The sequence below is a fragment of the Notolepis coatsorum genome (genome assembly GCF_963971535.1).
Source record: "Notolepis coatsorum genome assembly, chromosome: 19".
NCBI lineage: Eukaryota > Metazoa > Chordata > Actinopteri > Aulopiformes > Paralepididae > Notolepis > Notolepis coatsorum.
Window position 1 is genome coordinate 72876957 of NC_140183.1, and position 13402 is coordinate 72890358.

General features: G+C 41.5%; 1 pseudogene across 1 annotated transcript in view; it reads left to right on the forward strand.

Annotated features, from left to right (window-relative positions):
• Window positions 1-957: 957 nt before the first annotated feature.
• LOC311246546 (GMP reductase 1-like) overlaps window positions 958-13402 on the forward strand; it is a 22771-nt pseudogene continuing 10326 nt past the window's right edge. The window contains exons 1-6 of the transcript in view: window positions 958-1046; window positions 1548-1599; window positions 3902-4011; window positions 8542-8617; window positions 9901-10060; window positions 11085-11167. The product of the transcript in view is annotated as a GMP reductase 1-like (transcript). The remainder of the gene's footprint in view (window positions 1047-1547; window positions 1600-3901; window positions 4012-8541; window positions 8618-9900; window positions 10061-11084; window positions 11168-13402) is intronic.

Here is a 13402-nt window from a genome sequence, read left to right on the forward strand (position 1 = left end):
ACTAGCTCCCCTGATCACCTTGTATTGGTCACATGATATATCTACGACTTTGAAGGTTGACGAGGACCAACCAAATGCACTATAATAACAACATCCTGCTAGTTCCTTTGCATACACTCACTCTTGGCTATAGTACAGGGGATGATTACATCATATCTGATATTACTGCTAGCATTACATTGAAAAGAGAGAGGAGGGTGTACAACAGTATGAAACAGATATACGACTTCATGTTGACTCAGCAAGGTTAAGGTGAGAACAGTGTGATGATGTGAAAACATGGCTAACACAGTGGACCTCGGCGTTCGGTGTCATTCAACGTGAACGTGACTAGTCTCTGCTGCCACAGCTGCTGCTGACACAGAGGAATGTTTACATCTTCACTCGTCTCTGTGTACCAGCACTTCCTGGGTCTGTCAGCTGTGCTCCAACACTGGGCGCTGATTGGTCCCTGGGACATGATGACTGGTGGTCAGGTGGTTTGTGACACCAACTATTGCCTACTGCCACCACTGCAGTTGCCTCTGCATTGATTTGATTGACTGTATGTATGTATGAGAGAGAGAGAGAGAGAGAGAGAGAGAGAGAGAGAGAGAGAGAGAGAGAGAGAGAGAGAGAGAGAGAGAGAGAGAGAGAGAGAGAGAGAGAGAGAGAGAGAGAGAGAGAGAGAGAGAGAGAGAGAGAGAGAATAAAATCGAGGTCAAGCCAAAAAAAAGCCATGGATATTGATGCTTGAGAGAGAGTGTCACTCTATGCTTTAGCATAAAGACTCAGTGCATACTCAGGTTTGGTTATTATTGGTCTGGTACATACATGGAGCAGCCAACAGTGAGTCAGTCAGTCACTTAATCCGTTAATCGGTCAGTCAATTATTTACTCAGATAGTCAGTCAGTCTGTCTGTCAGTCAATCAATCAGTTAGTCAATTATTTAATCAGTCAGTCAGGTCGGTCTGACCATGCCTAGGGTAGATGTGGACATCAAGTTGGACTTTAGAGATGTCTTGTTCAAACCCAAGAGGAGCTGCAGCCCGAAGATCTATCAGAGGTAAGAGAGGTGATAACTACTGTATAATGACTGTCTTATGTTGATTCATCTGTTCCTCTGTAGTGTAAGTGGATCGTTATACTGTTGACGGTGAAGCGTTTATAAGTGGTACTGTGGCACCCTGTTAGTGCCCTGCTACTTGTGGATTAGTGCCATTAAATTGGGCTAGAAAATATTTATGTTTAGTTTAGAGGAGATTAAACTGCAGTCAAAATGAAGCCTTCTGGTGTTATCTGTGAAGGTCAGCCTGCACTATACAGTCCGTTGCAGTGTTGGATGTGATATTTGGGATTATGTACAGTACATTGTAAATGCAGTCTTTGGAAGAGGCTTATTTACACATTTCCATCCCATTTTAATCATCCGTGAACCTTTTAACAAGAAAGGCGTGCATTAATCTTCACTAATAGCACAGTGAAATGCCTGTGTTGGTAGGACAGACTATTGGGGGACAAGGAGGAGCTCTTAACTGTTCTAATCTATTCTGCCCTACATCTGAAGTCCCATTTGCATCTGTTCTTTCGGTTCTGAGGCTAACAGCACAAGCATGACCGTGAGGAGGCATATTTAGCAGATTCAGATCAAGACCTCTTTTTAATATAGCACTTCAAGTGGAACAGAGTTTACACTTTCCAGACTGGCCGCATATCACATGCTATGGTTGGTTAGTGTGTCTAAGTCATTTGAATGTTTCTCAGGATATGGTTATTTATTGTTGGCAATAAATCATTGATAGGTTAAAAACATTGAGATATAAATAACGAAATCCGGTTATAACATCTGGACAGGCAACTCACAACCTTTAAGTGTCACTGTTGATTAGGTGTTGATTAAGGCATGATAGATATAGTGCCATGCAAGCTGGTGAATTGTAACCTTGCTCACCACTCAGGTTCCACTTTGTTCTAATTATATCCCTGAATGACAGTGTCGGGTATTATGGATTTACCCTGACCGCTGCCAACACAGAGTTTTCGTGTTCATGCGATAACTGCCAATAGCTTTCATTTGAATCCTTTCATATAATATTATATTATATATATATATATTAGGGCTGTCAGTTTATCGCGTTAATTAGATTAATTAATTACACAGCAAATTATCGCGTTATGAAAATTAACTCAAAATTAATTACATTTTTTTTTTTTTTTTTTAATAAATTTTTTTTTTTATCTCATTCATTCCATAAGAACGTAGAATACACATTACAGACTTTTTTTTATATGGTCCATTTGCATGTTCTTGGTATCTGATTCTAGGGACAACTATGGATCTCAGGGAATGTATTCCCAGTGTCCGAAATACTGTGTCTGTTACTAGGCTTGAGTAAATTGTAATGAACCAAATGAGAATATCAATAAAAACATTTTTTATCTTTGACTGTGAATAACACTATGCTCAAATTGACCAGACCTGAAAAATCTAAGCAAATTAATAGATGGAAGATGATTAAACAGAAAGTTTTGTAGATACTGTACTGAATTCTGCCATCCGGACACATGCAATTTGAAATATGATTATAGAATATAGAATATCAGGCATAAAATGGTTATGCGATTAAAATGCGATTAATTAGATTAATTAATTACAAATCCTGTAATTAATTAGATTAATTTTTTTAATCGCCTGACAGCACTAATATATATATATTATGCGGTGCACATTCATGACCCCTAGAGAGGATGAACCCTGTAGATGTAGACCTTTTCTAACTTCACAACAGACACATTCTAAATAGGCCCCTTTGTATTTCCTGTTGCAATGTTTATTAATGCAGTTGCTTACAGGAAATAAAAAGGGGCTTTTCAAATTGTCTGTGCACATTCATGACCCCTAGAGGAAGAATCCTAGTGAGTTTGGTGACCCCATTCCTGTAGTGCCACTATCAGATCAAACGTTCAACATTCAAATTGGTGTATCTCCTGATCCGATTTCCACCATAGCAGGGAGGTGGAAGTCCAACAATACCTGTCCTAAATTAATCAAATCAGCTTTATATATCACAGTGCACAGGATATGCACAACAAATCCCAGATGACGTATCTTGGTTGTAAATTCCAACTTGACTTTGCACCTCCTGGTGGCATATAACAGAACAGCAACCTAATAAAACCTTAATTCCACCAACACCGCCAACACGGCGCGATCACCGTGCGATCACCGTGCGATCACTGTGGCAATAATTAGACTCTTAGATAATAAGGACTCTTTACCATATTATGGTAAAGAGTCCTAATGGCATCTGTAGCAGGGAGGCCTGTCAAGTCATCTGGCCTCATGTTGGTGCTACTCTCACAAAACTAAAAACATTAACGACTCCTCAATGGCTCGGGTTAGGGGCATGGTCACAAAAGGTGGATTGAGAATTTGAGATGTCGGACACCAACAGCACATATAAGATAAGATAAGATCAAATAAGATAAGACATTCCTTTATTGATCCCCGTGGGGAAATTCTGGCAGCATAGTAGCATGGGGGAGGAGGGAGGGGAGGTATAGTCATGGTAATAGTAGAAGACATAAATAGAGGCAATGAAATTATAGTACAGTAGAAAAATAGGCAGTGTAAACAATATAATTAACTCTGAATATACACATAATGAGCAAGTAGGCAGTGTAATCAAAGGTGCAGATGAGGGTCTCTGTACGCTCTATCAGTTATATTATACATTACAATAAATATGGTAAGTAACACTTGGAATCTAAATATGTACTATGAGTAAGTAAAGTATACGGTATACACAGGTGCAGTATACACAGATGCAGTATACATAAGGTACCTGGCATGATATACGTCACTGACGTATAAATATATATTCAGTCCATATAAAATGTCCTCCCGTCAAATGTCAACAGGTGGGCTTGGAGCGGAAGTTCACCTTCAGAAACTCCAGACAGACTTACCATGGAATCCCCATCATGGCTGCCAACATGGCACCTTCCAGATGGCGCAGGCACTCAGCAAAGTACGTCAACAGACTGTTCACAATGTGTGATTCATTCATTCTTAGTTCCTCGATGCCTTTAAAAGTTCACACACACACTCACACTCACACACACACACACACACACACACACACACACACACAGAGCAAGCGATACAGGTTTAACCATGCAAGAAATACATTACATTTACATTTTGTCATTTAGCTGACGCTTTTATCCAAAGTTCTGTACGACAAGTCAGCAGGAACAGGGACGTGCACAGGACTTTAGAGGGGCAGGTGCTCAAAGGCTGAAAAGGGCACTATTTTAAGGGCCCTTTTCGGGCGGGGGCCCCCTTTTTATGCTTTTTGGGGGGTTTTGGTGATCAAATATTGAATATTGAACTATAATAATCGGTGCAGGAGCTCACTTATCCTTGAAAGACACTTTTATCACTGACTTAAAAGGCCCATACATCTCCATAAATGTTCAGGGGGGAGGGAATAAGTGCTTACCCTACAGACCCCAAGAAGTGCTGTATATTCTGTATTGTTTAATATAAATGCATTTTTTATTCCAATCCCGATTTGTATTTGAGATTCCCAAATCCCATCGGACTTGACTTCTTCGTGTCCCTCAATGAGTGTAATACCAGCATTCAACAGCGGTTTCTATCATCATCATCATCACCACCCACGCTATGCATAAAATATATAGGTCCGCGGAGAGGCACGGTGAGGAGGCCGTGCAAACTGCAATGGAATATGGGGCATCTCTCTCTCTTTACCTAATATTTAGATTCTATCCTGACATTTTTCAGTTGGAAGGGCAGTCTATATGCGTAAAAAAAAAAAAAAAAAAAAAAGGCACTTTTTTGATGAGGCTCAAAAAGGCAGGTGCTCAGGCACCCCTTGGCCTCTATGTGTGCACGTGCCTGAGCAGGAAGGGTACAACTCTTTCAGCTGAGTAACGATGTTCAACATCAAACAGTGTTGAAACTTGGGTGCTGCAGTGTTGAGTGCATATAGTAGTAGAGACATATTAGTATAGTAGGCACTAGTAATATAGGCAAGGAAGATTATTTAGTGGCAAAAGTGCATGATAGTAATGTTTCAAAAATGTTCAGTTGCTATCGCTATCAGCTCTATCTTTAATCTTAATCTTTCAAAATGTTCAGTTGCTATCGCTATCAGCTCTATCTTTAATCTTTCAAAATGTTCAGTTGGTATCGCATGCACTTATCTGTGTTTCACTACACATAGAGTGCATGCCTACCAACTGTTCGCCTGTTTTATTGCAACACTACTATCACCGACATCTAAGAAGGGAGATCCCCCCTTGAATGGCCCTTCTAAGGTTTCTCTCCACTACATTGCCTGTGGTGCATTTTTTCCTATTGCTAGGTTTTAGTGAGTTTTTCCTTACCTTCGTGTGGGGTATGTCTGCCGTGTTGCATTTATTTAAAAAAAAGAAATTTGACTTTATGGTGCTCTTGTTTTGTTCTTGACTTATTGTGATGTTTCTTCTTGACTTGTTTAAAGAAGACGTGTCCGGCCCATGGGGACATTAACACTTTAACTGCCGAAGGTTAAATTCATGATATACCATCCCTTGCCAGCTCTATTTGTCTATGGAGAAGTTCCCCTTCTTTGCAGGGCTATAACTTTTTAAATTCTATTGCTAGATTGCCATTATTAGGGCCCATTCAATGTCCTATATGTATTGTTCAGGGTGTATGAACGTTAAACTTTTTCATTCACATATTCATACTAAAAATATGGTCTAAAGTATAAGTATGTTTTTATCTTTTTCTGCAGCTTTCTCCAGAACGTGATTTATAGCTCCAAATGCATTATATTGATGATGAAATACAGTTTGATAGCGATCTGTGCCAGATAATAAATTTCAACTGGAGGTACTTCTAGAAGTTACTACACGTCATCTGATGTTGACCGGATGGTCGAGGGGGCATTTATAATTCCGTGGGCAACGTTATACCATTCATCTAATGTGGGTCATATGTTCATCATAGCAGTTAGTAAAGAAGACGTTAGAGAATAACGCTGAATCTTACCGTGGCTTCCTCGCGCCGCTGGACGATGAGCGTGGAACTGAAATATTCCTATTATGGGATGTAGAAATATCCGATCCATTTCCAGGTTGTATAATAGTATATACGTCCAAATAACGTTGTTTATTGAGTTAGGGCGAGCGATCTATTATCCAGTGTTTCAATATGGAGTCGCAGGAGCTATAGAGAGTGGCCGGACCACATTTGGATGAGTACTACCGGTTCAAAGGGTGACTTCCTGTTGGGCGATCTGCCGATCGGCCACCAGATGGCGCCCTTGAACCGCTAGAGGGTTGAGAGGAGACCAGCACTGTGTCTCAGGGCTGCGGAGGAAAAATATGATTTCGATCACAGATTTTTGAAATATTGATATTAAAGACGAGTTGCGGCATCCTCGGCAACTTGAGCATGGCTAGGAAAGATGCCTAAACACGTTTTTGGCAGTTAAAGTGTTAACGTGTGTTGTCGGGCCTTACAAATAAATTTGATTTGACAGTACGAAGGTTAGCTTTTTTTGTTTAGTTTTTTCTCTGATTGAGTATAAAACTCAACCTCTCTAACATTATAAAGAGTTTGCGCATAAACGTCTTAAACAAGACCACCAATGAAGAATGAATTATTGGATTAATATAATGACGAGTGAGTATTGTCTATGAGAGAATATACCATATCTTCCCAGCAATAGCCCCGCCCCGCTAAACCAAGGCCTTTTTCCGCCTTTCTACGAATGTGGCAATTGATAAGAAACAGGTTGCAAAAGAGAAACATACTCAAGTATCCTTGCTTGTTCACTTTTATGTGGAAATAATACCAGCGTTTCATTCAACAGACCTTCTTCAGGGCATCTTTAGTTTAGTTGAATTCCTTCTTAATTCCAACATGTCTGAGGTGGAATCATGTGATCAATTATTCACGGAGGCGGACAACACAGTCTTTGATTAAGGATAGAGTTTACAGACAGAATGACATGTTGCAACATGGAGAGACCTGGGTTACAGCAATTGAGCCCTAGCCATAACAAAGTATTTATACTAGTGCTGTCAATAGATTAAAAAAAATTAACTAATTCATCTCACAATTTTCTGTAATTAATCTAGATTAAAAATACTTAAGACCGAAGCTTGTAACAGATATTTACTTGAGTAAAATCATGGAATTAATGTAAAATCAACACAAATAAAGTATATTTAGATTCAAATACTATTTTAATAGCTTTCTTTGAATACAGTTTCTCTCCTGTGAAATAGAAATGTTCAACAAAACCATCAACATTGACTCAGCTAGACCTCTTTCTTATATCCGCGGCGCTAACAGAAATAAAAACAACCCAGGCCTATGTTAAAGTGCAGATTGGCTTAGAGGAGATACTGTCTTGTATGAACTACCAGTAATATAAATCATATTAACAACAAAAATGTGTTCCATCTTCAAGTCATGCCATCTTCGCTTCAAGGCCCTCGACCTAGCATACCGTGCGGCAAAGGGAACCGCTCCCGCCTACCTCTGGTCAATGGTCTCTAACTACACACCCTCAAGACCCCTACGCTCTGCATCTTCTGGCCGCCTCAGACCTACTCCTATCCAAGCTCCGGGAGGGTCATCAAAGGGAAGCTGCCTATTCTCAGTCCTTGCCCCACAATGGTGGAATGAACTACCCACCCCAGTTAGGACAGCCGAATCCCGTCCAATTTTTCGCCGTTGACTAAAGATGCACTTATTCAACCATTATCTGAAATAATGAAAAAAAATAAGAAAATAACCCTAACTAACCTTACTGTCATGCACTTGTCCTAATAAACTAACCTACACTGTAACACGCAACACTTTGATGAACATTGTTACTCAGCTGATAGAGTTGTGCCCTTCCTGATGACTTGTCGTACAGAACTTGTAAGTCGCTTTGGATAAAAGCGTCAGCTAAATGACTAAATGTAAATGTAAATGTCAGACGATTTTTCAAAAAGGTGATTGAGTCGATGCAAAAAAAGAACAAGCAAATATACTGCTGAAAGTTCAGAACGTTGACGACTTTTCACTCCATAGATTAATCTAGATTAATTTATTTGAATGCTTTAAATAATTTTAATTAATCTCCAAAATTAAAGCATTAATTTTTACAGCCCTAATTTATACACAATGATGGTAGACAAAATAAGTGGAGCATTGACGTACATAATATATATGAGTTATTGATACGATGTGCAGATTATAAGAGAACGGCGTAGATAGAACGCTATGTGTGTGTGTGTATGTTGAAGGCTATGTGTGTTGTGTCTGTGATAGAGAGAGAGAGAGAGAGAGAGAGAGAGAGAGAGAGAGAGAGAGAGAGAGAGAGAGAGAGAGAGAGAGAGAGAAGAGAAAATGGGGTGGTACATTTCCAATGTTTCAATTTCAATGTCCACTGCATGGTTCTCAGGCCTGATGGACTGTGGTGACCCTGACCCTGACCCTCCCACCAGCCTGCTGGGGACTGACTGCTGTTCCTCTCGTTCTCCTCCAGCACACCCTGTTCACCTCGCCGTTCACAAGCACTGCTCTGTGGAGGAGTGGAAGGCCTTTGCTGAGAATGCTTACAGGTATTGGTAATATAAATAATAATAATAATAACTTTATTTGTATAGCACTTTTCATACAGAGGTTGCAGTTCAAAATGCTTCACAACAGTAAAAAAAAATACAGGCATAAGCAAGCAAGGTAAGGCAAATCACAGTTCTTCAGTAATACAAATAATAAAATAGAATAGATTAGATTAAAAAGTGCAGTTTAAAATAGGCTAAAATAATAAAATAGAATGGACAGTAAAAAAAGAGTGATAAGATTGTTCAATAAAAAAAATATAACAACAGAGCAGTGTATCGCTCTTAGTACTTTGAGTTTCTTTACAAAGTTCTAACATACAACAGAGCATCGCTCTAACATACAACAGAGCAGTGCATCGCTCTTAACACTTTGAGTTTCTTTACAAAGTTCTAACATACAACAGAGCATCGCTCTAACATACAACAGAGCAGTCCGTCGCTCTAACATACAACAGAGCAGTCCGTCGCTCTAACTTACAACAGAGCAGTCCGTCGCTCTAACTTACTCTTACTCTTACTCTTACTCTTACTTACACGACAAATCTCTTAACTTTGAGATTCTTTACAAAGTTTTGAATTACGGTTTTGAATTACAACAGAGCAGTACTCTTAAATGACAGTGAATAGGAGGTAGTGAGATATAATTTGCATAGAACCGATATTGCAAGTACATGTATTGTTTTTTCAACACATTAGATTTGATTAAATGGTAAAGGGTGCATTTATATAGCGCTTTTATCCAAAGCGCTTTATAATTTGCTCCTCACATTTGACCCATTCACTCACACATTCACGGCAGAGGCAACCATGCAAGGTGCCAAGCTGCTCATCGGGAGCAATTAGGGGTTAAATGTGGAGGAGCGGGAATCGAACCGGGAACCCCCCGATTACCAGACAACTGCTCTACCTCCTGAGCCCCTTTCACCCCACATTTAGATTAGATTAGATTCAAATGTATTGTTTGTCATTATACAGCACATGTACAGTACAACGAGGAAAAGAGGTTTGGCCAGAGTGCAAATGTAACAGTAAAGTGCAATAGTAATATACAATGTACAGGTGATTAAACTGGGTATAAAATATCTAAATTATTACTACTGAGTATAGAGCTAATCAGATGTACTGTATGTACAGAGTTGGGGGACATGCAACAAATGGCTATATTATAGTTTTTCAAATGACACACTAAGTCAGTGTCAGAATGAGTGTTGATGAGAGCTGTCCCCGGTCTCAAACCTCATTACACCTTCGTTCCTGTGTGACATCCGGTCTTCCTCTAGTCTACAGTATGTAGCCGTCAGCTCAGGCAGTGGTCAAGCAGACCTGGAGTCCGTCCCCGCCCTGCAATACATCTGCATGGACGTGGCCAACGGCTACTCTGAGAGCTTTGTGGACTTCGTCCAAACTGTCCGAGACAAGTTTCCCCGGCACACCATCATGGTGAGACCTACTGTACTAGTGTGACTCGTGCAAGAAATGAATAGTGATCAATAAATAGGATCATGCCCGTGTCACATCCCAGGGAAGCCTAGTAAGCCTATCTTCTCCCTCAGTGAAGAGGGGTTCCCCCTGAAGCCTAGTAAGCCTATCTTCTCCCTCAGTGAAGAGGGGTTCCCCCTGAAGCCTAGTAAGCCTATCTTCTCCCTCAGTGAAGAGGGGTTCCCCCTGAAGCCTAGTAAGCCTATATTCTCCCTCAGTGAAGAGGGGTTCCCCCTGAAGCCTAGTAAGCCTATCATCTCCCTCAGAAGGGTTCCCCCTTGGCTGACTGGTAGATGTCTGGTTTCCCATGCAGGGGACCTGTAGGTTCAAATCCATATGGGTTTCAGTTGGACTACATCTTTGTGGGTTTCCATCCTCACTGAGCTAGTCAGTCTGAACTGTGTTACATTATTAAAGTATACGAGTGCAGTTTAACTAGTCAGTCTGAACTGTGAACTGTGTTAAATTAATAAAGTATACTAGTGCAGTTTAAAGTATACTAGTGCAGTTTAAAGTACACTAGTGCAGTTTAAAGTATACTAGTGCAGTACCCGTTCAAAATCCGCCCAATCGGACCACATGCTTGTTTGGCACAGACTGATTGCTTGACCCCCGGCAATTGCTGCTTGCAGCGTTCTCAAAAACCACTCATTCAATCAACTTCACACTCGACACTCTGCACTTTCTCTCACAATGCACAAGACGAGTGTGAAGTCGATCAGATGAACGAACAGTTGTCAAGAAGACAGAGACTTGTTCCATCGTAGTTGGAATGCGGACTGTATGCATTCTCCTCCATCCTCTGTGTGGTGTGTGTGTGTGTGTGTGTGTGTGTGTGTGTGTGTGTGTGTGTGTTGTGTGTGTGTGTGTGTGTGTGTGTGTGTGTGTGTGTGTGTGCGTGTGTGCGTGCGTGCGTGCGTGCGTGCGTGCGTGCGTGCGTGCGTGCGTGCGTGCGTGCGTGCGTGCGTGCGTGCGTGTGTGACAGGCTGGCAATGTGGTGACAGGGGAGATGGTAGAAGAGTTGATCCTAGCAGGAGCCGACATCGTCAAAGTTGGCATAGGTCCAGGGTGGGTCGAGATGGAAGCTAATTCTGCGAGGAGATGACGACGGTTGCTATGTATTCCACAGTTCTTTGCATTTGTGCTGAAGTTTTCCTCTAAATGGGTCACAGCCCCCGACGACGTTCTCACCGACGTTCTCACAGACGTTGCTACTTCTTGCGGTGCTACTTGTCTGCCGGTGCAGGGAAGCCATTTCCAAATGGTTGTATGGCGACACTAGCCCGTCCTTTTCTTCAAATTCTAGCATAGGACCAAAATCACAGCTGGATTGAATCGGACACATAATCTCAACATCAAAATGTAAAATCTCAACGTCTGTAATAGATATCAGCTAGCTAGTACAAGAAACAAGCAATCAGTTTGCGGTAACAGTTTATGATACAGCCCACATTGTACAGTGTAATTGCCCAGAACGTATTGTGTAACCTCCTCATATGAATCCGTACATATAAAATATTTACCGGTTCCTACTGGCACTTAAATGTGGGTTCAGCCGAGTTCACATACAGGGTAAATGTCAGGACGTTACACTCTAAATCCCCAATTGTTCCTCGTTGTCTTGTTTTCTTCTGCTGTACCTACATTTAAGTACCAGTAGGAGCCGGTAAATATTTTAGATGTACGGATTCATACGAAGTTACACCATAAGTTCTGTGTAATTACACTGTAAGTTCCGGCTAATTACACTGTACAATGCTGGCTGTATTATAAAGTGTTTTATAATAATAATAATAATAATAATAATAATAATAATAATAATAATAATAATAATAATAATAATAATAATAATAATAATAATAATAATAATAATAGTTTGCTACTATTCAGTTCATTTTATTGGTTCAAAAACACCCACAGCTGCCATGCTACTTGATTTATCTCCTTTGATTTATATTAACAATATTAACCTCCCACAGTAACCGACCACACTGGTCCCATGAATTTGCGCTAATATGATTTTAACTTGACACCTCCTTCCGTCTTCCTCCTGCGGGTGGATATGTCCCACCTGTAGCCACAACACTACTGTATTTACCATCAACACAATAACACAACTAACCTTTACAGAGTTCCCTTGGATCTAGTATTATGTTGAAGAACTCTTTCAGTGCGCACCTTAATAAAAGGTGTTTTTTCTTTTTTAATCTATTATTGATCCAGGGTAATCTTTTTGAGATTTCCACTTCATGTGAGCCCTGAGGTGCTTTCAGCAATGTCCTGCTTCTCATTCACACAGTTCCATTCACACCTGGGAGCTGCCCAGTACAACCACAGTCTGACACTGTTGACCACTAGAGCTGCCCAGTACAACCACAGTCTGACACTGTTGGCCACTAGGAGCTGCCCAGTACAACCACAGTCTGACACCGTTGACCACTAGGAGCTGCCCAGTTCAACCACAGTCTGACACTGTTGACCACTAGGAGCTGCCCAGTTCAACCACAGTCTGACACTGTTGGCCACTAGGAGCTGCCCAGTTCAACCACAGTCTGACACTGTTGACCACTAGGAGCTGCCCAGTACAACCACAGTCTGACACTGTTGGCCACTAGGAGCTGACCGGTACAACCACAGTCTGACACTGTTGACCACTAGGAGCTGCCCAGTTCAACCACAGTCTGACACTGTTGACCACTAGGAGCTGCCCAGTTCAACCACAGTCTGACACTGTTGGCCACTAGGAGCTGCCCAGTTCAACCACAGTCTGACACTGTTGACCACTAGGAGCTGCCCAGTACAACCACAGTCTGACACTGTTGGCCACTAGGAGCTGACCGGTACAACCACAGTCTGACACTGTTGACCACTAGGAGCTGCCCAGTACAACCACAGTCTGACACTGTTGACCACTAGGAGCTGCCCAGTACAACCACAGTCTGACACTGTTGACCACTAGGAGCTGCCCAGTTCAACCACAGTCTGACACTGTTGACCACTAGGAGCTGCCCAGTACAACCACAGTCTGACACTGTTGACCACTAGGAGCTGCCCAGTACAACCACCGTCTGACACTGTTGGCCACTAGGAGCTGCCCAGTACAACTACAGTCTGACACTGTTGACCACTAGGAGCTGCTCAGTACAACCACAGTCTGACATTGTTGGCCACTAGGAGCTGCCCAGTACAACCACAGTCTGACACTGTTGACCACTAGCTGCCCAGTTCAACCACAGTCTGACACTGTTGGCCACTAGCAGCTGCCCAGTACAACCACAGTCTGACACTGTTGACCACTAGGAG